We start from the raw sequence: 26,149 nt of genomic DNA on the forward strand, positions 1-26,149 counted from the left end.
TTACCTTTTTTTTTTCCCTATTTAGAAAAAACCCTTGAAAATTTCTTTTAGGGAGAAATTTAGTATTGCTGAACTCTCTTAGTTTTTGTTTTTCTGAGAAATTCTTTAACTTTCCTTCTATTCTAGGTGATAATCTTGCTGGGTGAAGTATCCTAGGTTTCAGATTTTTCCCTTTCAGGACTTTGCATATATTATGCCATTCCCTTCTGGCCTGTAAAGTTTCTGCAGAGAAATCAGCTGTTATCTTTATGGGGATTCCCTGAAATATGACTCTTTGTGTTTTCTGTCTCTCTGTCTGCTGTTCTGATTGGGCAATTTACATTATTCTGTTTTCCAGATTACTTATGCATTCTTTGTTGCTTAAGTTGACTATTTATTGCTTCTAGGTTTCTTTTTAATCATAGAAATTGAATTATCTATTTTTGATTGGCTCGTCTTTATAGTTTCTGATTCCTTGTTACAGTGGTCAGCATTTATATTGAAAATCTTTATTAATTCATTTAGCAGTTTTATTACACTTTTTTGAACTCATGGTCTGGTAGGCTGGCGAGTTCTGTTTCAGTACTTATTTTTTTTAGAGGATTTCTGTTGCTCTTTTAATTGGAAGTAGTTCCTCTTCCTTTTCATTTTATTTAATTTTCTCTGTCTCTATGAATATAGAAGAAATAGTTATCTGTTGTGATCTTGAAAGGGTGTTTATAGGTGGGAGCATCCTTGTGTAGACTGTGTCTTTGGTGAGAGGATTGGTTTTGATATGGATGCCAGCCTCATCTTTCCTCAGGGTGTGCTGTCTGCTATCACCTTGATAGGAAGTGTGGTTAGTGTTGGAGGATCTAAATCCTGTGCAGGGTGTGAGGCCGGATTTCCTCTCTGCCTGGTAGATGTAACCACCCTATCAGGGATGAGGTCTGCTCCCCAGATGTTGAAGCAGAAGCCCTGAGGGTCAGGCTTGATCAGGTTCCATTCCCCTTGAGTGTGTGCCTTGCCCCAAAGAGGGGAGTGCTGACACAAATCAGGCCCATGTAGTCAGAGAAGACCAATGAACCACAGGTGTAGGCATCCACAGCTCCATTTAAATGCAGCCCAAGGTTGTGTCTTTCCTCTGTTGTGATCATCTCTGATCTAGTACAAAGCTGTGATGTGGAGTGGGTGGGGCTGGAGTATTTGCTAGGCTGAGGCTGGGGGTTGGAGTGTTGTGGCTGCAGGAATTGACATGGCCATGCTGCTGCCAGAGATCTGGGCTGCCTCTGTGCCTGTCTTCTCCCAGGACCTATCTACCACAGATCAGCACCAAGCTATGGCATGTCGGTAGGGCCAGAGTGGTCACTCAGCTGGGAGATGGACCAGGTACACTGAATGCAGTGTCTCTTGTAGTGCCATCAGAGTAAGTACTGACAGTGGCTGCTACCACCTTGCCAGGAACACACCCAAACCCCTGGGCTGTCCATGCAGTGCTTGACCAGAATCTTTTCCCAGGGCCCAGCTGGCCCAGATCTTGTGCCAAGTTATGGTATGGAGTGGGCGGGGCTGGGGCTGTCCCTTTCATATTGAAAGTGTGATGAGGTGACAGCCACTGGTGCAAGGCGCTCTCTGCCCTGATTGTTGGCAAGCCAGCATGTGCACACTCTTTGTGAATAGAGTCTAAGTTTCTCTAGCCCTTCTCTCTGTCCTGGTGTAGTGGGGACAGCACTGGTTGAGCACCTTCATCCTCTGCACAGCTCTTCCAGGGCCCTTTGGAAATAGCTTATGCTCAAGGGTAGGTGGCAAAATGGAACTGTCTCTCAAAAGCAAAGAAAAGTCAGTGTTTTATTTGGGTCCTGAGAGCCCCTAAAGCCAAGTGGAATGCAGGGGATTACCAGTGCCCAGTGCTGCCTGGAGAAAATGGGGAACCAGCTTGTGCTGAGTGGGCACAAAGCCAACATCCAGTCCTGTTCTTTGGGACCCAGTCTCAGAGGTGCAGATGTAAGCCCAAGAGGATGGAGGGTTTGAGGAAGTGGGTGGTTCTCCCCAGCAGCCAAGGGGGCTTGTCTTTTCCACATAGAACCCCAGGACTGGGACGTCCAGTCCGTGGCTTGACCCATGCACTCCCTAGGCAACGGTCCATCCATGCAGACCTTCTCTTTCTTTCAGATCTCTCCCAGGGACACAGATCCTAACTTTATGCCTTTATTGCATCCTACCCATTTATGTGGAAATCTTTCTTGCAGCTTTGGCTATATAGGAGTTCTTCTGCCAGTTACCAGTTAGTTTTGTGTGAGAATTGTTCCACATATAGATGTATTTTTGATGTGTCTGTGGGAGTATGGGAGTGCCAGGGCCTCCTACTCTGCCATCCTGATCTGACTTCTCAGGCATTTTAAAAATTACCCGTATCTTTCTTTAGGCAGCAGGAGGGTTTGCGGGACCTCAGGGAGTGTTCCATCTGAGGGGGAAAAGAAAGATCCTCTGTGCAGAATAGCTAGACTTAGAGGGCTAACAGGAACTAGGGAATAAATGGAACACTCTGGTGTCTTGAATGGGGGGCGGGGGGAGTCACCCCTGCCCCTAAGATACAGCCAGACTGGCTGGGTTCCAGGCTGGTTTCTCCTTATCCCAATTTCATGATTTGGGGCAAGTTTTATAATTCAGTGCCACTGTTTCCTCATCTGTAAACTGGAGACGATGACATCTCTCTTATAACTTTGTGAAAACAAAAAGAGATTCATAGCCCAGCAGAGCTGTGTAGTCCAAACAGGGCACCAAACAGTTCTTTCTCTCTTCTTTGACCTCCTTCCCATCTTGGAAGGTGAAATTCCATCTGAGTATCCCAGTATTCAATTTTATGGCCACGGGATTTTTGCTTTACAAAAGCATCTCTCTTCTAAAGAGAGATGACATATTCCAAGTTTTTAGTCAAAAACAGATGATTTGGAGCAGTCCTTAGTCTTTCTTAAATGGAAAAAAAGACACTGAACTGGAGTCGGAAGAACTGGGCTGTCACAAATTCTATCAGTTTTTCCATGGCTAGAGGGAAGCACACCTGAAGTCTCTTACAGCAATTTGGCCATGTAATTTTCAGACCAGAGCAATGTAAAATAGCTAGATGTAATGATAACCATAAGAAAAAGTTTTCAGCATTATTATTCCATGCACACAGTCACTGAATGGGTTTATGGTCTAATTCTTATCTACATTGTCTTGATGAAATATGAATATGGGAGCCATAATTAGCATGGTTCTTATTTGATGAATATTATTCAAAAACAAAGCACAAAGTGAACTTGATTATTTTTCTAAGTACTCAGAGATCCATCTAGGCCTTTTCCCCAACTGTGGGTCGGAAAGTGGCAGAGGCAGGTGTATTAATTTCTCAGGTCCCCTCAGCTAGTAGCAAGAACATTCTGTCTAGTACATTTAGTAAACAGTTTGTACTCTGATTTGAATTCTGAAACTTAAAGGTTGTTGAGGGGAGAAAGTCCCGAAAACAGCTTCTCACAATTTATTCAGATCACTGTGATTGAGCTTTAGGTTATTGAAAATTGTCATTTCCCTCCCCATTTTGGAATAATAATTGTCCATATGAACAACATGGCTCCTGAAGGCAGGACAGCCAACTGGTATGTCTTTGGAAGACTTTCAACCCCACAAGTTGAAATTTAAAGCTTCTTTGGTTAAAATAGAGTTAACTAGAGAATTGGGTTCAGAAAATAGTATATTCACTGATATTCCTGGTGACTCAACATTTTGTTATATTTTGCATTAAAATGAAAGATCAGTCATGCACTGTTTGATGAAATGCTGCCTGGCATAATAGTGTGGGCTGCAAATAAAACAACTCAGCTTTGTTTTCAGTCGGCTGTGAGCTAGTTTGGTGGTTTAGGGAAACTGTAACCTCTCTGAGGTTCACAGGGCAGACCTGGAAAGCTAAGATGTCAAGTTAGAGACCATCTGAAACCCTGTGGTTCTTGGTGTCTTGCTTGTGCTGACTCATCCACCAGGTGCTGTAGGTGAAACCTGAGACATCGGTCAAGAGTTATCTTCAAGAAGCTCAATTCTCATCTTCTCAATCCCCTCCCCTAAACTGTCAACGTTTCCCAATCCCTGTTGAATTCTTCCCGCTCCCCCCCACCCCGGGTTTCCTGGCTTCATTTTTTTTAAATTGTGGTCAGTTACAGTGTGTCAATTTCTGGTGTACAGCATAATGTCCTAGTCATGTATATAGATACATATATTTTCACATTCTTTTTCATTAAAGGTTATTACAAGATATTGAATATAGTTCCCTGTGCTATACAGAAGAAATTTATTTTTAATCTATTTTTATGTATAGTGGTTAACATTTGCAAATCTCAAACTCAGTGAAGTTCTGAGAATAACATTGAAAGAGTTCTACTCTGAAGATAAAAGAAGGAAAGGGATTGTCTCTGCCCCCGGGATCTGTAAGTGAGAAATAAAGTCGCTTTCCCATTGTACTCTCTCAGATAGCAATTTCTGCTGAGCCAGCAGTTCAGTAGTGTGATGTGAGGTTTTAAAGGGACATGACCTCTCTCTTCTAAGGACCTCTAGAGTCAATGTCAGGACTGAATGCACTCTGGGATTCTAGGTCCTAGAAGCTATGGCAGAGACTGAGTCAGCTGATGATCAAGGCCATTTTCCCCTCCTAGGAACACAGCTGGATTAAGTGCCCCAGCCTCCGTTGCAGGTAGGTGCAACTTTGCCACTGAATTCTGTCTTATGGAATATGGATAGAAGATACTTTTTCCAGCCTGACCTATGAGAACTTCTGCCTCCATCCTCAAGTCTCTCTCATCAACCTGTCAGCTGAGTACCAATGCCCAGGGTAACTTTCAAAGATGTCACACGCTGAAAGATGGCAGTCTGCAGCCTGGGTTTCTGAACAGATGTCTCCACCACAGACTAGACTTTGCAAGAAGTAAACTTTTGGGTTCACCTGCAGAAAATTTGGAGTTTGTTACAGCAGCTAGCTTCATATAAAAGCGCCTACTTCTAGGCAAAAAAGGGTATTTACATTCTTGAATACTTCACAGCATACAGTCAGTTAAATGCAGCTTTTAAAGAGAATTAACTTCTGTCTGGAAGTTTCATTAAGAAGTCTCATTAAGGGTGGGCTATTCAAAAGACCTGATTATTTGCTTTTCTATTTTGAGGCTAGAAACAGGCCCAAGAAACCCACCAGACTTCATATGCCATATCAATCAGAATTGATGAATTCTCTCTTCAAGATTCTCCAAATTTTATTAACGACAGGCATGCCAGGAATTACTCTTCCACACCTCTTGTGAGACTGAGACTCTCTAAGCCGACAGCGTAACTCAGGCCAGGTGTCCTGAAAGGCCTTTGTAAACCTGGACACCAGATGTTAAGTGTACCTTTTTAAAAGGTGAGCTTGGCAAACTTGATTAAATGGGGTTAATCTTCAACATGACACTCCAGATATAGCCTCCGTTGCACAACTGATTTGTGGAAGTATATCTTGGTAAAAAGGAAACCAAATTCTCAGTGAGCATATGCAAACAACTATATTGCTGTGCAAAATAAAGAAACTCAGTATAAGTATTAGTTTTTGAGTTCTGAGATGTCAGGAAGGATCAGATACCATTAAAGTATCATATTTCAGTTGACTGATGTATAGTCTACATTAGAAATGGATTAAAAGGAAAGAGAAAAAATTTCCTCATCTATCTATCAAAAAGAGAATATTAAAAAATCATAACCACATTCCAAAGTAAATAACTATAATTATATTTCTTTCATCAGTTAATTCAGTCCTGTGAAATTAAGTTTATTTCACTGGGTCTTGAGTCAGCAGCTGCTTTCCTGAAATTCTCTGCTTTTGAACTAAAAGAATTCTGGACATTCTGACCAGTCCGCTGAGACAGCCTGACAGTTGTCTAAATAATGTCATCTTTACCCTGAGGAGCTTATACCCGGAAGTCTAGTCCTTTAAACATTTCTGATTATTGGTACCTGGTACAGTCCTTTCCTCGAGGCTTTGAGTCTCTTCTTTGTTGATGATACAGAGTCTAGCCTATGGGCCTTCAGGAAACTATCAGAGGAAAAGGAAAGCCACCTGATAGTTGAGACCATATATCTGTGGTTCACTTTTTTTCGTAAATAATATCAAAATAGAGGAGAATTAAATTCTCTGTTGGGATATAATATATAACTTTTTCCTGAGAAGTCAGTCAATTTTCCCTCTTGGGTAGGACCATATTATAGACACTAAGAGCATTAGAACACCTCTAGGACCTCCCAATCCCCTCTGTAATGTGTACACTTTCAGAAACATTAATGTCAATAACATTTTACCTATATATACCAAACAGATCAGGTTTTGTCACTCAGCTCTTACAGCTCTGCTGAACTAATTAAGAACTATCCAAAACAAACCTTATTATTTCTAGCAGCCCTTGTTTTATAAGATTAAAGAATAAATCTTTGTGAGTTCCCAGGGGAACTTAGGAATATCACAAAGATGTTTAGGTGTAAAAGAAATCCTAATTTTTTTCTAAGTTATGATCCAATTTGGGGATTGCAAAATCAGGAGTCATTAGAGAAAATCTGGGCACCTGATTAAGATAGAAACAATAGCTTGGTTACCCATTAATCAAAGTGGCAATACAATATTTTAATTAGACAAAGGGGAAGGTGACACAATTTCATGGAACTTCAGCACCTTAAGACTCAAGGGCATTATAATATAAAGTTAGCACAGAAGCATAGAAAATTATTCTGGTGAGAATTGGAATCCTTGGTATCCAGACAGATAAAAGAATGTGAAGAATAACTTTTTACTCTCTTTTTTAGAGCAGACTAAATGCTCTAAGATCAATTTATCATTTTAACAGAGAAGAATCAAATCCCAGCAGTATATCAGATTTGACAGTAAGTAATCTCTGGCTCCTCCCATCCCTTTTATTAAAATTACCTTATGAATAAGCCCATCAACACTAAACACATTTTTCAAAAATTTTAGCACACTTCTTTGATTTTTTTCAGACTCAATATTTGCATGTACTGTAAACTAAGGTAAATAAAATTTCATTTCTGCAAATCCTTTACAACTTTCTGTATCCAGGTTTGTCTTTCATGATTCTTTTCCACATTCAGGAACAGCCAGATACTTTACTTTAGGTCAAAACTAGCCTTTTTTTTTTTTTTTTTTTTTTGAGACATATTCCATTATCATGAAAGTAGTCAAATTTCTTTGCCATTACTCCTAGTATAGTCTTAACCCTTCTTATTGATTAAAACTTTTAACTAAAGTAACCAAATTCTCTTTTAAAGAGAGAACTGAGAGGTAGGTAGGACTTGGACTGAAAAGCTCACAAGAACATATACTACGACCCCTACAGCTACCCACATGCCTTTATACCCTCTCCAAGTGGCAAAAAGGAACACTTTCATTAATATGACCCAAAGATAAAACCACTCTATGATGTATGAAAATAAGAAGCAGAAGTACATATATTTATATAATAAGACTATACTCTGTAACCCATATGTCAGTATTCTATTTTACTTAGAAATTATCCAAATATCTAAAAATGATTTGTTAACTCAATTTAATATTAGTCTGTGGTTTTAAAATTAACTAAGAGGGTTGGGAATTATATTCAAATTGGCACAGTACAATTTTAATTGCTGTTGATATCAAAGGCTTGTCAGGATTATAATTCAATTTAGTTGTAATTTTTACATTTTTCACAATCCTTAATATTATGTAGGTGTAATATTAGCTTATCTGATTAGTAAATTAGTGTAAGAAGTTTAGGAAGTGTAGATTAACTAGTCTGTTCATGAAAACCACACCAAAACCTTACTTTTAAAAGACAAGTTTATACTATATAGCACAGGGAACTATATTCAATATCTTGTAGTAACCTATAATGAAAAAGAATATGAAAATGAATATATATATGACTGAATATATATATGGCTGTACACCAGAAATTGACACAACATTGTAAACTGACTACTTCAATTTTTAAAATATTGCATTATACTTCATACTGATAAAACCAAAGAAAACATATAATTGTTGTTAAGCTAAAATTCTTATATCTGATTTGACCTCAGATTCATCTTGATTACTTGATTTTTTATCAAGATGCCTCTTATATTTTCTGTCAGAAAGGATTTTAGTAAACCCGGCCATTTGAAATATTAGAAGTCCAACTTTTTTATTTTGGGGGGATTCTGGAAATGTTACTTATGTAAGGGTTCAAAATCTCTATGAACCAATTAATTAACTTAACCGATGTTGCATTCTAATTTATTAATGGCCTTCAAGAGAAAGAAAATATTTCACTCCCTCCTAATGAGAAGTAAATGCCTTTCTTAACTTCAGATATGCAAACCTACAGAAAATTGCAGCTTCGGTTCTACAAACTCACAGGTCATGAATAGACATAGAAATACAAAAATTCACTGGTCCAGACCTCAAAGAGCTTTTCTAAGAAACACAAAATATTTTTTTTTAGTGGTTTTGAGCTCACAAATAACCAAACACACAAACAGGAAAGACTAACCAACTGCATTGTCTGTTTCTCGCCAACAAAGACTAGATCCTATCATCCCAGTAGAAATGGCCAGATGATCAGACCACACAACTGGAATTCCAGTCATTGCAGTCACCATTGACGGAAACGAACCAGTCATGCATAAGTCAGAATGAGAGCTGAAGTTGGTCAAGGACCAGAAATAAAAAGAAAACACAGAGTTAGGTTAAAGAGAGAGTGTCAGGGAAGATGAAGCACTTATGAACACTTAGGATCCATCCCAGGAGCCAAAATAGCATACTAGCCTGAAGCAGCCCATGTGGTGCACCTCCCTGCAACACAGATGAATTGGCCCTGATGGGTTAGTCCACTTGGCAGTTTTATTGAAGCCTCCAAAACTGACAATTAGAATTATTCCAATTTTCAAAAAGTTAAAAATATACAAATATAGGATGAATATGTTTCAGAGATTTACTGACTAATCAGTAAGAAAACTAGTAAGATAGTAAAGATAGCTAACATTGCATTTTGAGCAACAGAGGTTATGTAATTTACCCCCAAAAAACATTCTTAAATAACGGTGGTCATTATGATGTGGTAAACTGAAAAAAGATGCCAACTCTCTAAGCCCCTGAACCTGTGAATAGGTTCCCTTAATGGCAAAAAGGATTTTGAAGGTGGAATTTAGGTTAAGGATATTGAGGTGTGGAGATCATCCTGTATTATCTGAATGGGCTCAGTTTAGTCTTGAGTCATTCAAAGTGAAGAGGAAGGCAGAAGAGTAGGTCAGAAGAATGCCCTGTGAGAAGGACTTGCTGCTGCTGGCTTTGCAGGTGGAGGAAGGGAGGGGTCCATGAGCCAAGAAACATGGCAGCCTCTACAAGCAGGGCATGGCCCTCAACTGAATTAGCAAGAACCCTGCGGCCTTTGTCCTACACCTGAAAGGGACTGAATTTGTCCAACAACTGGAATGAGTAGGAGAAGTATACTCCCCCAGAGCCTTCAGGAAGGAACACAGTCTGCCTACAACTGGATTTTAGTCCAGTGAGACCTGTGTCGAACTCCTGACCTCCAGATCTGTAAAATACTACATGTGTGTTGCCTTAAGGCACTACATTTGTAATAATTTGCTATGACAACAGTAGAAAACAAACGCAACTGAGAGAAAATTTGTAATATCCTATAGGCCAATAAAATGATAACCTTTGAGGTTATCTTTTCTACCAGATAAATATCTACATGGTGCATTTAACCTCATAAGAGTCTGATTTCATAACTAATAGTAAACAACCAGGTCAAACCCAAGCATATTACTCTAGATAATTAAATAATCTTTGAATGAACATATTAATCCCTGGTTGACATTGAAAGAATATGCTACTCACTTTTTTGCCTTTTTTACAAGTTTAATGTTTGTTTTCTTAACAGGCAAGACAAGGAAATATCATTAATTTTACAACCAATAGACTCCATGAGGGCATCACTTTATTTGTACCAATTAATGTCTTACCACAATGCTTGATACAGAACAGGTGCTAAATAGTTATTTGTTGAATGGATACAGAAACCCCTACAACCTCATCTCTAAATATTTCCTCCTATGAAATCTGCGATTCAGCCACACTGAATTCTTTCTATTCTTTTAATACAAACAAGCCATGCTGTCTCTCACCATGAGGCTTTTGCATTTGCTTTTCTTTCTGCCTGGAACCCACACCCGCATTCAGCTTGGCTAACAGGTGGTCTGTATTAGGTCTCAGTTTAGAAATGACCTCCTCTGGGAGGTATGTCAGTTGCCTAGTCTTCCCACACATGATTCTGTCTGCTTTTGTAGCTTCTGTACTTAACGCCACAGCACTTATAACACATTATATTTGCCTTGTGTGGACTGCCCTTGATGGTCTAATAAGGTAAACTTTGTAATAATTTAAGCAGCAACTCTAGAGTTAGACTGACCAGATTCAGATCCTGGCTCTGCAACTGACTAGCTGTGTTTTTTTAGGTAAGTTAATTGATCTTTTGTGATTTAATTTTCTCATCTGTAAAACAGGGATAGTGTTAATACATGCGTTACATGCAGCCTTGGTGAGAATTAAATGTTAAGGGCTTAGGAATGTGCCTGGTATATGGCTAGCATGCAGGAAAAGCTTAATGTTTTGTAAGTTCCTTGTAATCAGAACCACCATCTTATTCACCACTATCCTCAGTTTCTGCTGTAGGATGCCTGACACAGAGTGAGTGCTCATTATCCTTTGGTGATTTGAGTAGAACTGTAACCCAATGAGAACCTTTCTTTTATCGGGTCAGAGTTGAATATAAAAGAGTAATATCTTGAGAGTGAGACTGAGAGAGGCTCAACACTCAAGCCAGGAGAGACCTTCCCCCTGAAATGTCTGGAAGTCAGAGTATTGACCCTGGTGTTCCTTGCAGGAGGCTGTTGACTTGAGCCTTCTGAGACATAGACCTCATTACATCACGGGTGCAAGAAGCCTAGTCCCAAAAGGACCATGGATTCTCAGCAATGGCACACCCTCCCATCCCTGCCTCCTAAACACACACACACACACACACACACACACACTCACACACACACTCACACACACACTCTCACACTCACACTCTCTCCCCTCCCCCCCAATAGGGTGAATTTCCAAGCTTGCTCAGGTCCAGGGTGTCCCTTGGAGGAGTGTAAAAGAGCTTGCTCTGCCTAAGAGAATGCAGTTGCCAGTCTTTTCCTTGTTTGATTATTGGTGTGTACTTGCTGAGCCTCACACTCTTTTTGATGCACAAACTGAGAACTGTCCTCCTTCAGCCCTGCTTACCAGTGGCGTCTGGAAGCACGAGCCTGGCCAGGAACAGTGCAGAGCCATTCACACAGGCTACAGCCTGCAATGACTTCATCAGGCTCACACTCCTGCAGGCATTGGCGTTCAGCCCCCACGGAGTGAAAAGAGACCATAAATTATGAGAAAGGCACAGTCACTTTGCAGAAATTATCACGAGCCAGCATGGAATTTGTACATGGACAGAAACTGTGAGATTTAGTATGAATTTTTAAAGGTCTGGTCTTAGTACATGCTGAAATGGCTATGTGGGCTGCATCCAAATGAGCTCTGAGGAAGCCTCACCGATGGTTGTCTGCACCCTCCTAGTGTCCATCTGTTACTGAGGAAGGTATTATCATTACCTTTGCAGTTCTCATTTTAAAGCTTTGATTTCCCCAAACACTAAAGAGCTTGAAAATAGTGAACAAACAGAAGTATTAAAAATGAAATAAAACAAAATGGTATCCCCCTGAATAATTATCATTATTATTTTGCCTTTGAAAAAAAGTGAGCCAGGAGGTTACACAAAGAATCAAAGGTCACATAGCATAACAGGTGCAGAGACCAGGCTCCTGAGCTCCAGGTTCCTAGAAATGTGACCTTGTCTAATTCTCAGTCTGTGAGTTGGGTGCTACTGTTACACCATTATATAGCTAAGGAGGCCCTCTCATGAATGAGATGAGACTGGATTCTGAGAGTAGACATTTAATAAAAAAAATGGAGATAGAATTTTGCATACTTGGGTGACTTAGAAAATTTTAACTGTCAGTAAAGGCATTCAAAAGACTTAGCAGTTTTGGCAAGGGGTATTCCAAACACTATGCCCAGGCTGACATTCTCCCTCTCATCTCATGAAGATAGTGATTTGTTGAAGTTTGAAGGTTTTTTTCCCAGCAGGCGGCTTGCCTGGGCCTGTGGCACCACCACAGATCCTAAGACCGAGCTGTAAAGACACAGAGAAGTTCCCCCTTTGGCTCCAGACACCTCCTGGTTTGAATAAAAACATAGCAACACTACATTGTGATTTCAGAAAATAGGTTGGCATCATCCCTTTGAAAAATATCATCTTGGGTTTGTCTTTGGCAAGTATAGGAAGCCATCCTCGAAGCTCTCCCAGGTAGCTGAGTCAAAGGGGAGACAGTGATGCTGCAAAAGGGTCAGAGCCACCCCTTGATAAACGAAGAGAAGCATATGATTTGCCAGAGGCCTCCTTTCCCGAGCTCTAACCTGTAGTCTGTCACTGTTCCCTCTCTGCCCCCAGGAATGCCTTGCCGGGCAGAGCCCTATCTGCTCCATCTTTGACATCTTGGCGCCTCCCTCCCCACCTTCACTCCTGGAGAAGACTCACCCTGGCTCCTGTTTCCAAAGAATCTTGAAGCAGCTTTCTGGTGAGTGTTTGAGCTACTTCCTGCCTAACTGGTATTGGTTAATGTGTTCTACCTACCAGGTGATGTATTCCGGTTTTAACAGGGGCTTCTTGAGACAACACCTTTTTTTTTTTTTAGCCCTTAAAACTAAGTACATGTCTTCTTTGATTAAGAGAGAAATGATATAAGAGAAGAAATTCATTGAGGTTTCATATATCAGTTTTCCCCTCTGTGGATCAAATAATTGCAGTTCTTAAACAATTCCTTTTAAATAAGTCATTTTCTAATTTTTATTCTTTAATGTGATTGATTCTCTCCTCTCTTTTCCCCCAGAAGTCTGTCTAACTAAGCTACTTCCCAAAGGACCCTAAAATATATATGATCTGATATATACTTCTGTTCTTAATTTTTATCTTTATCACGTTTTTCTTGGTGTTTACCACTAATGTCTAACTTATTTAACTTTAGAATCATGTAATCTCAATTGTTTTATTAAAATTTTAATGTTATTTATTTTTATTGCAGTATAATTGACATACAACATGTTAATTTCATTTATACAACATTTGATATTTGAATATGTTATGAAATGATCACCACATATAGGTAACGTTTATCACCATATATAATTACAGAATTTTTTCTTATCATGAAAACTTAAGATTTACTTTTAGCAACTTTCAAATATGTAATACAGTAGTATTAACTGAAGTTGCCATGATAAACCTTACATCCCCATGACTTGTGTATTTTATAACTGAAAGGCTGTACCTTTGACTCCCTTCATCCATTTGGCCCACCTCCACCCTCCACCTCTGGCAACCACCAATCTGTTCTCTTTGTCTGTGAGGGTTTGGGGGTTTCTTTTTTGTTTTTTTTTAGATTCCACATATAAATGTGATCATTCAGTATTTTTCTTTCTCTGACTTATTTCACTTAGCATAATACCCTCAAGGTCCATTCTTGCACAATGGCAAAATTTCATTCATATTTATGGCTGAATAATGACCCACTGAAAAAAATATATATAGTCAGCCCTCTGTATCTGCAGGTTCCTCATCCTTGGATTCAATTAACCACAGATTGAAAATACTAAAAAATCCAAAGAGTTCCTAAAAACAAAACTCAAAATTTCTGCATGCCAACAACTATTTGCATAGTATTTATATTATATTAGGTATTATAAGAAATCTAGAGTTGATTTAAAGTATACAGAGGAGTGCATACATTATATGCAAATACTACTCTTTTTCACCTAAGGGACTTGAACATCTAAGAGTTTTGGTATCTGGCAGGGGTCCTGGAACCAATCCCTCATGGATACTGAGGGATGACTGTACACATTTTCTTTATCCATTCTTTCCTCCATGGATACGTAGGTTGTTTCCATATCTTGGCTATTGTAAACAATATTGCAGTGAACATGGGGGTGCATACATCTTTCTGAGTTAGTATTTTCATTTTCACAGATAAGTACCAAGAAGTGGAATTGCTCGATCATATGGTGGTTCTATTTTTAATTTTTTGAGGAAACTCTATATTGTTTTCCATAGTAGCTGCACCAATTTACATGCCTACCAGCAGAGCACATCCTCATCATATCTATTGATAATAGCCATCTAACGGGTGTGACATGATATCTCATTGTGGTTTTGATTTGTGTTTCATTGATAATTAATGATGTTGAGCATCTTTTCATCTGGCCATCTGTATATCTTCTTTGAAAAAAAGTCTATTCAGCTTTTCTGCTCATTTCATAATTGGATTGTTTGGTTTTTTGATGTTGAGCTATATGAGTTCTTTATATTATTTTCAGTATTAAGCCCCTCATCAGATATATGATTTGCAAACATATTTCCCCATTCGGTAGGTTGCCTTTTATTTTTTTTCATTTTGTTGGCGGTTTCCTTTGTTCTACAGAAGCTTTTTAGTTTGATATAGTCTGACTTGTTTATTTTTGCTTTTATTGCCTTTGCTTTTGTGTCAAATTTAAAAAATCATCCCCAAAACCAGGGTCAGGGAGCTTACTGCCTATGCTTTCTTCTAGGAATTTTATGGTTTCAGGTCTTCCATTCAAGCCTTTAATCCATTTTTAGTTAATTCTGTGCATAGTATAAGATAGTGGTCCAATTTCATTCTTCTGAATGTAACTGTCCAGTTTTCCCAACACCATTTACTAAAGAGACTGTCCTTTTCCCATTATATGTTCTTGGCTCCTTTGTTGTAAATTAATTGACTGTATATGCATGTGTTTATTTCTGGGCTGTATTGTTTGATACTGTTTTTATGACTGTAGCTTTGTAATACAGTTTGAGATCTGGGAGCATGATGCTTCCATTCTTGATCTTCTCCCTCAAGATTGCTTTGGCTATTTGGGGTCTTTTGTGGTTCCATGCAAATTTTAGGGTTATTTGTTTTAGTTCTGTGAAAAATGCCATTGGTATTTTGAAAGGTATTGTATGGAATCTGTGAATTGCTTTGGATGGTATGGACATTTTAACAATATTAATTTTTCCAGTCCATGAGCACATAATATCTTTCCATTTATTTTTCTCTTCTTTAGTTTATTTCATCAGTGTTCTACAGTTTGCTTTATAAAGATATTTCACTTCCTTGGTTAAATTTATTCCTAGGTATTTTATTCTGTTTGATACAATTATAAATGGGAATTAAAAATTTTTTTCTCATAGTTAATTATTAATGTATAGAAATGCAACACATTTCTATATTGATTTTGTATCCTGAAAATTTCCTGAATTCATTTATTAGTTCTAATAGTTTTTTGGTGGCGTCTTTACAGTTTTCTATATTTAATATCATGTCACTGCAAATAGTAATAATTTTACTTCTTATTTTCTGTTGTGGATGCCTTTTATTTCTTCTTACCTAACTGCTCTGGATAGGACTTTCAGTCCTTTGTTGGATAAAAATGATGTGAATGGGCATCCTTGTTTTGCTCCTGACCTTAGAGAAAAAGCTTTTAGCTTTTCACTGTTGAGTATGATGTCAGCTGTTGTCTTGTCCTGTATGGCCTTCATTATGTTGAGGTGCTTTCCTGTGGTCTCGAGGATCATATGATTTTTATCCTTCATTTTGTTAATGTGTATTATGTGGATTGATTTTTGGATGTTGTAACTTTGTATCCCTAGAATAAATCCCACCATAGTGTATGATTCTGTTACTGCGTTATTGAATTTGTTTTGCTAATACTGTGTTGAGGGTTTCTGCAGCTACCTTACATCAGGGATATTGGCCTGTAATTTTTCTTTCTTGTGGCATCCTTTTCTAGTTTTGGTATCAGGGTAATACTGGCCTCATAGACTGAGTTTGGAGGTGTTCCCTTCTCTTCTATATTTTGAAAGAATTTGTGAAGGATTGATAGTCTTTTTTGAATGTCTGGTCCTGGACATTTGTTTTTTGAGAGGTTTTTGGTTACTGATTAAATCTCCCTACTGGTAATTGCTCTGTTCAGATTTTCTCTTCGTGATTCAGTCTTGGAAGGTTGTATATTTCTGGGAATTTATCCATTTCTTTTTGGTTATTCATAGAGATAATAGCTTAATCTAAAAGCATCATGGTAACCAAAGGGAAGATTGCCTAGGGGTTCCTGAACTAGCTTTAAATAGGTAACTGCTAACAATAACCTTCTCTGGCATTTGTTGAATTGTGATGCCCCATCCACCACCCCCAGTACTTGACTGAGTCCTCCCAATAGGGTCGGGAGGAGTCAATATGTCTCAGATGGCAGTGCAGAGCAAAAGCCTGACTTGCCAGCAATGCCTGCTTCTGCCCAATAAGATAGGAAGGATTTCAAGGAGCCCCTTAGAAGCTCCATGTCTCCCAGCCTGTTATCACAGGTTATCACTGGCAGGTATAGACAAAGCATATTCACATCCACACGTGAGTCTTGACTGCAGAGGAGGAGAAATGATTGAGATTGTCAGTAACTCTAGGAAATAAAGAAGGAAAGTCAAACTATGAGCCATGAACTCTCAGGACCTTTGTGACACAGAGCAGCAGAAAATGAGGCCTTTAAAATACAGTGGCTGTTGATGGTGAAAAAAATCTGGGAACTTAACAGACAATTAAAAATCTCAAAACCAAATGAGTGTTCTTCAAAGCATTCTCCTTGGCAGACTTGATACTTAATCTAAAAATGCTTCTTTGCTCAAAATGTTTGGCCAACTCCAGCTTCAAAATTACTTCCCAAGCTCATGACACATTCTTTTGATATCTGCTTAATGATGCCTAGTCTTTGTCTTTGGAGGATGGATAAATTTTGTAAAACAGACAAAGGTCATTAAGAGTCTAACCTGATGGGTAAGTTGAATTATACCATCCCACCTGACCCTCTGCAAAGTGATTAGGAGGTAATGAAGCTAAATTTCTTGTACAGTTTGTAAAGTGACCCTAAAGACTATTTTAAAAGAAGCTATTAGAGTTACTGAAAGGTGTGTTTGGAGCAACCAAAGCGTCTTTGAAATAAGTATACAGTCTTTCAGAGTGATTGCTTCGAAAAGGGTAACACTCCCTAGGGTGCATAGATCTGGGCAAGAATCCTTAAAAAACTACAGTGTCCTTCGGTCAGAGCCACAGGCAAATTGAGCCAGTAGCAAAAACACATAGTATGTTGCCCTTTCTCCATTTCTGAAAACTTGAATGAGAGAAACAATCTCCTTAAGCTTCCAGAACCTTCCAGAAACCCCTCCTCTCTTTACCTCCTACCACGTCCCTGGGAGACAGCAAGAGACCGAGAAAAAGCATGAGATCATGTGAGCATGAGAGAGAAACAGTGAATTTTGTTAGTGGCACATGATGATTTCCTTTTCTTCCAATGGAAACTATTTGTTCACTTGATAATTCACTAATTCATTATAGGAAGGCTGAGGGCTGAGTATGGGATCTCTTGTCTGTAAGCTCTTTAGCCCCAGAGTGTAAATTCTAGCAATGTGTTCACTTAAATTATAAATACAGAATATAATTTGTAAAACACACACATACACACAGATCAAGTTTGTGGGAAAAGAAATCACATTTAGCATTCACAAAGCCCATGTTACTGATTTTAGAAGCCAGATGCCGAGGGAGTAGAGATGTTGCATACTACAGCCCTACTGTTCTGAACTGAGCAGAAGTAAATTTATGTGAGTAGTTTGATGAGATCTTTTTGAGTATATTTTGCGTATAAGTAGAGCACAGCCAGTCCTGGGAGGCCTGACCCACTGCTAGATGGCCCACTAACCAGAGATTGGCATTTGGATCAATTGAAAACCTCCTCATCAGAGTGCCACCTTGCCAAAAGAAGAAGCAGACGTGTGTTGGCCATGGATGGTGCTCACTGTGCTAAGGCTGAGGCGATGTGGTCTAATGGAAATCTGGAAACTTGGCTCCCCTTCAGTCTTCCTTGGTGTGACTGCCTGCAGTGTCTCCCATCCACCATGGGATCCAGACTCAGAACCAGGAGCCTTGGGAAGAACCTACCTTGCAGGGCATGTGTCCAGCTCCCTGGACAAAGTGTGCTTCCTGAAGCCAGTAATGGTGTCCCTCAGTTCTCATCCCTGACATTACAAGTCCAAGCAGAGCCAGACTCCCTTCCAGCTTCTCTCAAGACTGCTCTGAGCTTATGGGCAGAGGGGCCAACTGTCATCAAGGAGGGGAAGACCTAAGAAAGAAGGTGGAGCCAAGATCAAACCCTGAAAGTCAGAGAATTGCCTCATTACCTGAACAGCAACTCCAGATCCCAAGAGTGCCACTGGTGGGCCCTTGGAGTCCCCCAGCTCCCGTTCCCGCCCAGGACACTCCTCTCTCCCAGCCCTTCTGACCTTTAAGGGAATTAAGAGCCCTAGCCCTTAGCTTTCAACTGAGGCTGGATGATGTCTGTAGTGCAGCAGAGGCCAGGAAGGCACAGGCCCTCTCCTCTACCTGCAAAAGAACCAGGATGATGATGGTAATGGTGACGCTGATGATGATGGCAGAATTTCAGAGAGCAAACACCACATGCTAGCCATTTTACAGACTTTATTGTGTTAATTATCCAAAGACACTTTATGAAGAGGCAGTGGGAAAACACAGCTTGGACTCCATGAGTCAGCTGACTCCGAGTCTTCAGTCTTTCTACCTGCTTTTCTTTTGGGGCATGGCCTGAAAATGCCTTCCCTGCCCTCGCTCCCTCACCACAGACTGAGTGTCTTCCCCTGCACACCCACAGCTCCCTGGGCTTCTCTCTTTCAGACCACTTGCCCTCCCCCCACCAGCTGGGTTTGTCTGTTCAATGTGCCTGTCCCCCTGTTAGGCAGTGAGTCACCAGAGACTGGCTTTACGTCTCTCTGTAAGTTCAACCCAGCCCAGCTCTAAGGATGCACTTAGCAAATGGTTACCAGATACATGGATGGATGGATAAAAGTCTACACACAGTGCTTGGATTCAGCAGAAACTGAAGACCTTCTACGTGCCACGCATTTTCTTATGTGCCAGGAATTTACCAGTCACCAGACAGTCGTGGTTCCTGCCTTTTGGAAGCTTCAGGTTGGGTTTCTAAATTTATGAGCTCTAATGCCTTCTCTTCTCCCCACCTGAGAGCCTCTTTCTTAGGGTTTGGGATCCATAGCCCACCTCCCCTGTATGTAAGGATCCATCAGGGGTCTGGGCCCCATTCCCATTCCCACCTGGAGAGAGGATAAGGTAAATGTGGGAAAGAAACATAACTTTCTGTCTTCTGCTTCACTCTCCAGAGGCTCCTACTGCCTGAGACAGTTCCTCTCAGGCTACACTGCAGCTATTCACATTTCCAGGCACCTGCTGACCTCTTCAGTCCTAATCTAGTACAGCAGATGCCAGAATGTTCTGCTCCACGCTGAGTGCACATCACATAGCATCATGTAAGACAGACACCAGCACCACTCACCTTTGTTCCTTCCCCTTGGCAAAGGGAGATGGTAACTGCCTGATTGGAGCACGTGCTCTGTCTCAGACCATTACTTCTCTAAGCCCTCAACCAACGCGCGAGGTCAGCATCACAGAGAAGGGGGTGGGAGCTCTCAGAAGTGGTGCTGACTTGCTCCAGACCACACAGGACTGAACTCCGGTCTGGCTGGATCCATAGCAGGTGCTGATCCCATGGCATCAGACTTAACGGAGCAAAATGAAGGGCCGCATTTTGCAAAACCAGGGGGCAATTTGATGCAAGGAACAAACCTAGATTCTTTGCAGTCTCACTGAAGCCTGTGGTATTCCTCTGGAGCTATACATATACAGTCTTTCCTCCTACAACCTAAAGAAAAAAACCAGTATCTGCCGGTAGAAGAGAGCTGACAGGAGGGAGCCCAGGAGGGCTCAGAGGGGTAATGTTAAATCTTCTGTGAACCAGTGAGCTCTGGCCAATGCTTCACTCACGACCAACTTTATAATCCCAGCCCGGGGCGGCACGCTGCCTGTCATGCAGATGAGGTTCCAGAAAGGTGGGCTGAGCCCAGGGCAAACTGGGCCTTATTCCCAGAGATGTCATGAGCTGACTGTTGGGGTGCTTTTGAGTCCCCAGTGGGTCAGGGAAGGTTTCAGTCATGGCAGCCAGTGTGTGGTGGGCACCTGCTCTGTGCCAGACTGTGGGCTGGGCTGCACTCTCTGCTGTGATCCTGCTGGTGCCCGTGGGTGGGGGATGTGGCAGTCAGACGATAAACCGCAGGCAGTGTGAGAAGTGCTGAAGTAGGGTGAGCTCCGTTGCACACCTCTGCAAGTGTGAGTAACAGCTCCTCGCTGCCCTGCAGAGCTTCTAGCTGCTTCTGCCTGCCTAGGACAAGGGCACAGATACCTCACAGCAAGTGGCACTCCTCCCTTCAGTGAACACCTACAGTCCAATGGGAAGACAGGGCCAGTTAGACATAGCTCTTAATCGCAGGCTGCCTTTCTTTTCAGCAGCATTCCACATGTTTTACAATAAGAAGGAAAATTACTGCCAGAAGGCTTGTTAACTTGCCTGGGGTCACGGAGCTTGTGTGTGGCATCAGATGCAGGATTGGAACACTCTACTCTCTGACCGCAAAGCCTCTATCTTTCCACGGCATAACAGATGCTGAAATGATTCTGAAATGGTCCCCTGAGTGAATTTCACATTATCGACCTCCATCTGTAAGCATTTTCTAGTGTTGGAAAAGATGCTTTGATACAAGGCCGGTAGCTTCTTCATGAGCCCAGTCAGGCCAGTTAGCTCAGAGGCCCAGATAGAACCAAGCTGTTGCAGAAGCTCTTCTTGGAAGCCAGTTCTTATCATGCAGAGAGGGACTGTAGGCTCATCTGAGCAGCCCACGACAATTAGGTGCTCTCCATGGAAGACACAGAGATGCACCACCCAGATCCCTTCAAAGAAGGACTTGTTCTTCAACTAGGGCTGTGTAAACAGCAGATACCTCCCGCTGTCAGCTCCTTTAGAATCTGCCTGCACTGCAGAGTGCGGGCTCACCTGGGGCCACACTCTTCTTGGTCAGCATGTATTCAGTGGTGCCGGTCTAGGCCATTGGCTCAACACAGGATGGGTGATGCTGGCTCCCAAGCTTCCCACCAGGTGGGCTAAGGCTTTGTGGGGTCTCTGTCATTCGACTTCTCCCCCTGCCCAACGCTGCTTCCTCCCTTTCCTTTCTTAGGGGTTCGTCCCTCAGGAACATCTTGTACTTCACAGTCTGTCTCAGCATCAGTTCTGGGAGACTCTAGTTTGCAGCAGTGTTGAAGCCTTTAGGGGTATGCACATGTGAGTGGTGGGTGAGGGCAAGTGACACCAAGAAACAGCACAGCCCTTGCTCTTAAGATGCTGGTCATTGGGCACAAAAGAAGCGTAGGTAGCTCTGCTCAAACTCCCATCTGCAGATGAGCTCAGGGTAGAATCCTTCTGCCTCTGCCTGAGAGCTCGCACAGAGGAGCCATCCCTGGTGCTCAGACTGCTGAGGGCCATTCACAGAAGGCTGGGGCCACACAAGGCATCCTTCTGGCCCTGGACACCAGCTTCTTCCCAGCTGATATGCCAACTACTTCTCACAGCTTTCTCATCCTATCCACTGACACCACCCTGGTCCAAGCCCCCAGCCTCTCTCCTGGGCTATTCCACCAGCTCCATCTCTTGGCCCCGGCTTCTGGTCATTCTCCACAGCCACAGTAAATGTAAGGCAGGTCCCTTCCTCCACTGCTCAAAGCTTTCCAGTGGCTTCTTACTACTTTTAGAATAAAATCTATACACTTGAAGTGTTCTTTGTATTCTCCATGGTCTGGCCCTGTCTGATATTTCTGACCTGAACACATAGGTTTTTTTTTTTTTTTTTTTTTTAATTTTACCTTTTTATTTATTTATTTTTTTGTTAGGGGTGGGGTTAGGTTTATTTATCTTTTTTTAAAAAAATTGAAGTACAGTCAGTTACAATGTGTCAATTTCTAGTGTACAGCTCAATGTCCCAGTCAGGCATATACAGCATATACATACATATATTTGTTTTCATATTCTTTTTCATTAAAGGTTATTACAAGATATTGAATATAGTTCCCTGTGCTATATAGAAGAACCTCGTTTTTTTCCCCATCTATTTTTATATATAGTGGTGAACGTTGGCAAATCTCAAACTCCCAAATTTATCCCTTCCTACCTACTTTCCCTAGTAACCATGGGATTGTTTAGTATGTCTGCAAGTCTGTTTCTGTTTTGTAAATGAGTTCATAGTATCCTTTTTTCCTTTTCTTTTGATTCCACATATGAGTGATGTCATATGGTATTTTTCTTTCTCGTTCTGAGTTACTTCACTTAGAATGACAATCTCTAGGTCGGTCCATCCATGTTGCTGCAAATGGCATTATTTTATTTTTCTGGCTGTGTACTATTCCATAGTATATACCACATCTTTATGCAGTCATCTGTCAGTGGATACTTAGGTTGTTTCCATGTCTTGGCTATTGTATATAGTAGTGCTGTGAACTCTGGGGTGTATGTATCTTTTCAGATTTGAGTTTCCTTCATATACATACCCAGGAGTGGGATTGCTGGATCATATGATAAATCTATTTTTAGTTTTTTGAGGAATTTCCATACTGTTTTCCATAATGGCTGCACCAAACTACATTCCCACCAGCAGTGTAGGAGGGTTCCCTTTTCTCCACACACTCTCCAGCATTTATCGTTTGTGGACTTCTGAATGATGGCCATTCTGATGGGTGTGAGGTGATACCTAATTGTAGTTTTGATTTGCATTTCTCTGATAATTAGTGATACTGAGCATTTTTTCATGTGCCTATTGGCCATTTGTATGTCTTCAGTGGAGAATTGCTTGTTTAGGTCTTCTGCCCATTTTTGGACTGGATTGTTTGTTTTTTGTTATTAAGTTATATGAGCTGTTTGTATATTCTTAAAATTAAGCCTTTGTCAGTCCCATCATTTGCAAGTATTTTCTTCCATTCTGTAGGTTGTCATTTGTTTTGCTCATGATTTCCTTTGCTGTTCCAAAGCTTCTAAGTTTAATTAGGTCCCATTTGTTAATTTTTGCTCTTATTTCTATTGCCTGGGTAGGCTGCCCTAGGAGAACATTGCTAAGATTTATGTCAGAGAATGTTTTGCCTAGTTTTCTTCAAGGAGCTTTATTGTGTCTTGTCTTATATTTAAGTCTTTAAGCCATTTTGAGTTTATTTTTGTGTACAGTGTGTTGGAGTGTTCTAAGTTCATTGATTTACATGCTGCTGTCCAGTTTTCCCAGCATCACTTGCTGAAGAGACTGTCTTTTCTCCGTTGTATATTCTTGCCTCCTTTGTTGAAGATTAATACCATAGGTCTGTGGGTTTATTTCTGGGCTCTCTATTCTGTTTCATTGATCCGTATCTCTGTTTTTATGCCAATACCATGCTGTTTTGATTACTGTAGCTCTGTAGTATTGCCTGAAGTCTGGGAGGGTTATGCCTCCAGCTTTGTTCTTTTTCTTCAGTATTGCTTTGGCAATTCTGGATCTTTTGTGATTCCATATAAATTTTTTGATTATTTGTTCCAGTTCTGTGAAAAAGGTCCCGGTTAATTTGATAGGGATAGTATTAAATCTGTAGATTTACCTTGGGCAGTATGGCCATTTTAACAATATTAATTTCTCCAATCCAAGAGCATGGGCTATCTTTCCGTTTCTTTAAATCATCTTTAATTTCCTTAATCAATGTTTTGTAGTTCTCCATGTGTAAGTCTTTCACCTCCTTGGTCAGATTTATTCCCAAGTATTTTATTGTTTTGGATGCAGTTTTAAAAGGGATTGTTTCTTTACTTTCTTTTCCTGCTAATTCATTGTTAGTGTAAAGAAATGCAGCTGATTTTTGTATGTGAATCTTGTATCCTGCTACCATGCCGAATTCTTTTATCAGCTCTAGTAGTTTTTATGTGGAGCTTTTAGGGTTTTCTGTATATAGTATCATGTCATCCACATATAGTGACAGTTTTACCTCTTCTCTTCCAACTTGGATCCCTTTTATTTCTTTTTCTTGCCTGATTGCTGTGGCTAGGACTTCCAAGACTTATGTTGAATAGAAGTGATGAGAGTGGGCATTCTTGTCTTGTTCCAGATTTTAGTGGGAAGACTTTCAGTTTTTCACTGTTGAGTATTATGCTGGCTGTGGGTTTATCTATTTATTTTTAATGGAGGTACTGTGGATTGAACCCAGGATCTAATGCACGCTAGGCCCACACTCAGTTTTTGAGGATCTGCCGCATGCCAAAGACTGCTCAGTGCTAGAAATACAGCAGTGAGCAAAGCAGTTTCTTCCTCTGATGAGACTCCATCATGATGGGGAGAGACAACAAGTAAGCAAACAAATACCAAATGTGTCAGATAACACTAACTTTCATGGAGGGCAAAAAAGAAAGTGCCCAAAGTGGGTGAAGAGCGGCAGCAAGGAGGGGAAGGAGACAGAAAGTCTCTAATAAGTTGGCATTTTAGCAGAGATATATTGACTTTAGGAGACGGAGCCATGTGGATATCTGGTGTGCGTGGGAGTGGGGCAGGGCAGGCCAGCAGAGGAAGGAGTAAGTACAAAGGCCCTGAGGTGAGTGTGTGCTTGGGATGTTTCAAGAAAGCATGGTGGCCACTGGAGCAGATTGAAGGAGGAGGAAAGGTAGCTGAAGAGTTCTGGAGCATGTAGGTCTCATGGTCACCATACAAGCTTTAAATTACACTCTGGGTGAGATGGGAACTGTGAGAGGGTTGAAGCAGAGCAGTGCCACGACTGACATTTTAAGACGGTGTCTCTAGCTGCTGGGAGGTAGGGAGTGAGAGGGGAAGCGGGAGACCAGGCAGGCACACTCCAGGTAGGTGGGTTCTTGCATGGCAACAGTGGAGGTGGGTCTTCCCACCCTCCTGGTGGTCAGAGTGTAAGTGTACAGTGGGGCTGCCTGGACTCGCCCAGAGTTGCCTGTAGGGTGTAAGAGATCAAGGACCAGGGACAAGGTTTGGGGCCCAGCAGTAGAAGCATAGCTTTTCTTTTTACTGTGATGGGGAAGATGATGAGAGGGATGGGTTGTGTAGGGAAATCAGCAGTTCTGTTTGGACACGTCAAGTTCAACGTTTCATCTCCTACCACGCCCCCTAAACTCACTGTACTTTCACCCTGGTCACTCGGCAGTTTCTAGACAGTCAAGCTTGTTTTATCTCATGGCGTTGCACTTGCTGCTCCCGGACTGTAGGCAGTTGGGGGCAACTGTCTGCTAGACGGTGCTCCGACCTTCAGGGCCCTTACTCCTTCAGATCTCAACACCGCTGTCCCTTCCTGCCCGTGTGTTGAAAGTAGCTCCCACCCCCTCCCAATCACATAAACTGAGGGTTTTTTGGCTTCTTTGTTGTTTTGGGTTTTTTTTGGGGGGGGGTAGCGTTGATCACTATCCATTATCTTTCTGTTCCTTTGTTTATCTCTAGTCTTCTAGTTCCACGACAGTTGGGACCCTGGCTCTCCTGCTCCATCGCACTTTGCTCAGTGCCTGGCACATAGTGGTTGCTTAGTTAACATTTGTTAATATAATTTAACAAGGAGCAGAAATCATTGCCCTGTACTCCAGGGGCTCACAGCCCAGGAGAGGAACAGATGTCACTGAGTATTAGTCACATATGAGACAGAACCAGTGCAGACAGGGCCAAAGGGACACGTAGCAGCAAAAGGGCAGAGATGGGGTCTGGCTGGGATCACCTGGGCAAGGCTGGCTCAAGCAGGGAGCTGAGGCAGGTAGGTGGAGAGCTGTAGCTGCAGGCGTGAGGGGTGGTTTTGGACTTCTAGGCCCCGCAGGAGGGGCCCAGAGGCAGGCAGGGGAGGCCCAGCTGGGCACAGCCAGCAGGGGCAGGGTGCACAGCTCTCTGCCAGGACCAGGGCAGGGAGCACCAGAATGGAACTACCAGCATCATCTGCCACCAAGCCATTCCAAAGGCTCCTTCTCCAGGCAGCAGAGGGACGTGCAGTGGCCATAAAT

The sequence above is a fragment of the Camelus bactrianus genome, chromosome 3 (assembly GCF_048773025.1).
Source record: "Camelus bactrianus isolate YW-2024 breed Bactrian camel chromosome 3, ASM4877302v1, whole genome shotgun sequence".
Lineage (NCBI taxonomy): Eukaryota > Metazoa > Chordata > Mammalia > Artiodactyla > Camelidae > Camelus > Camelus bactrianus.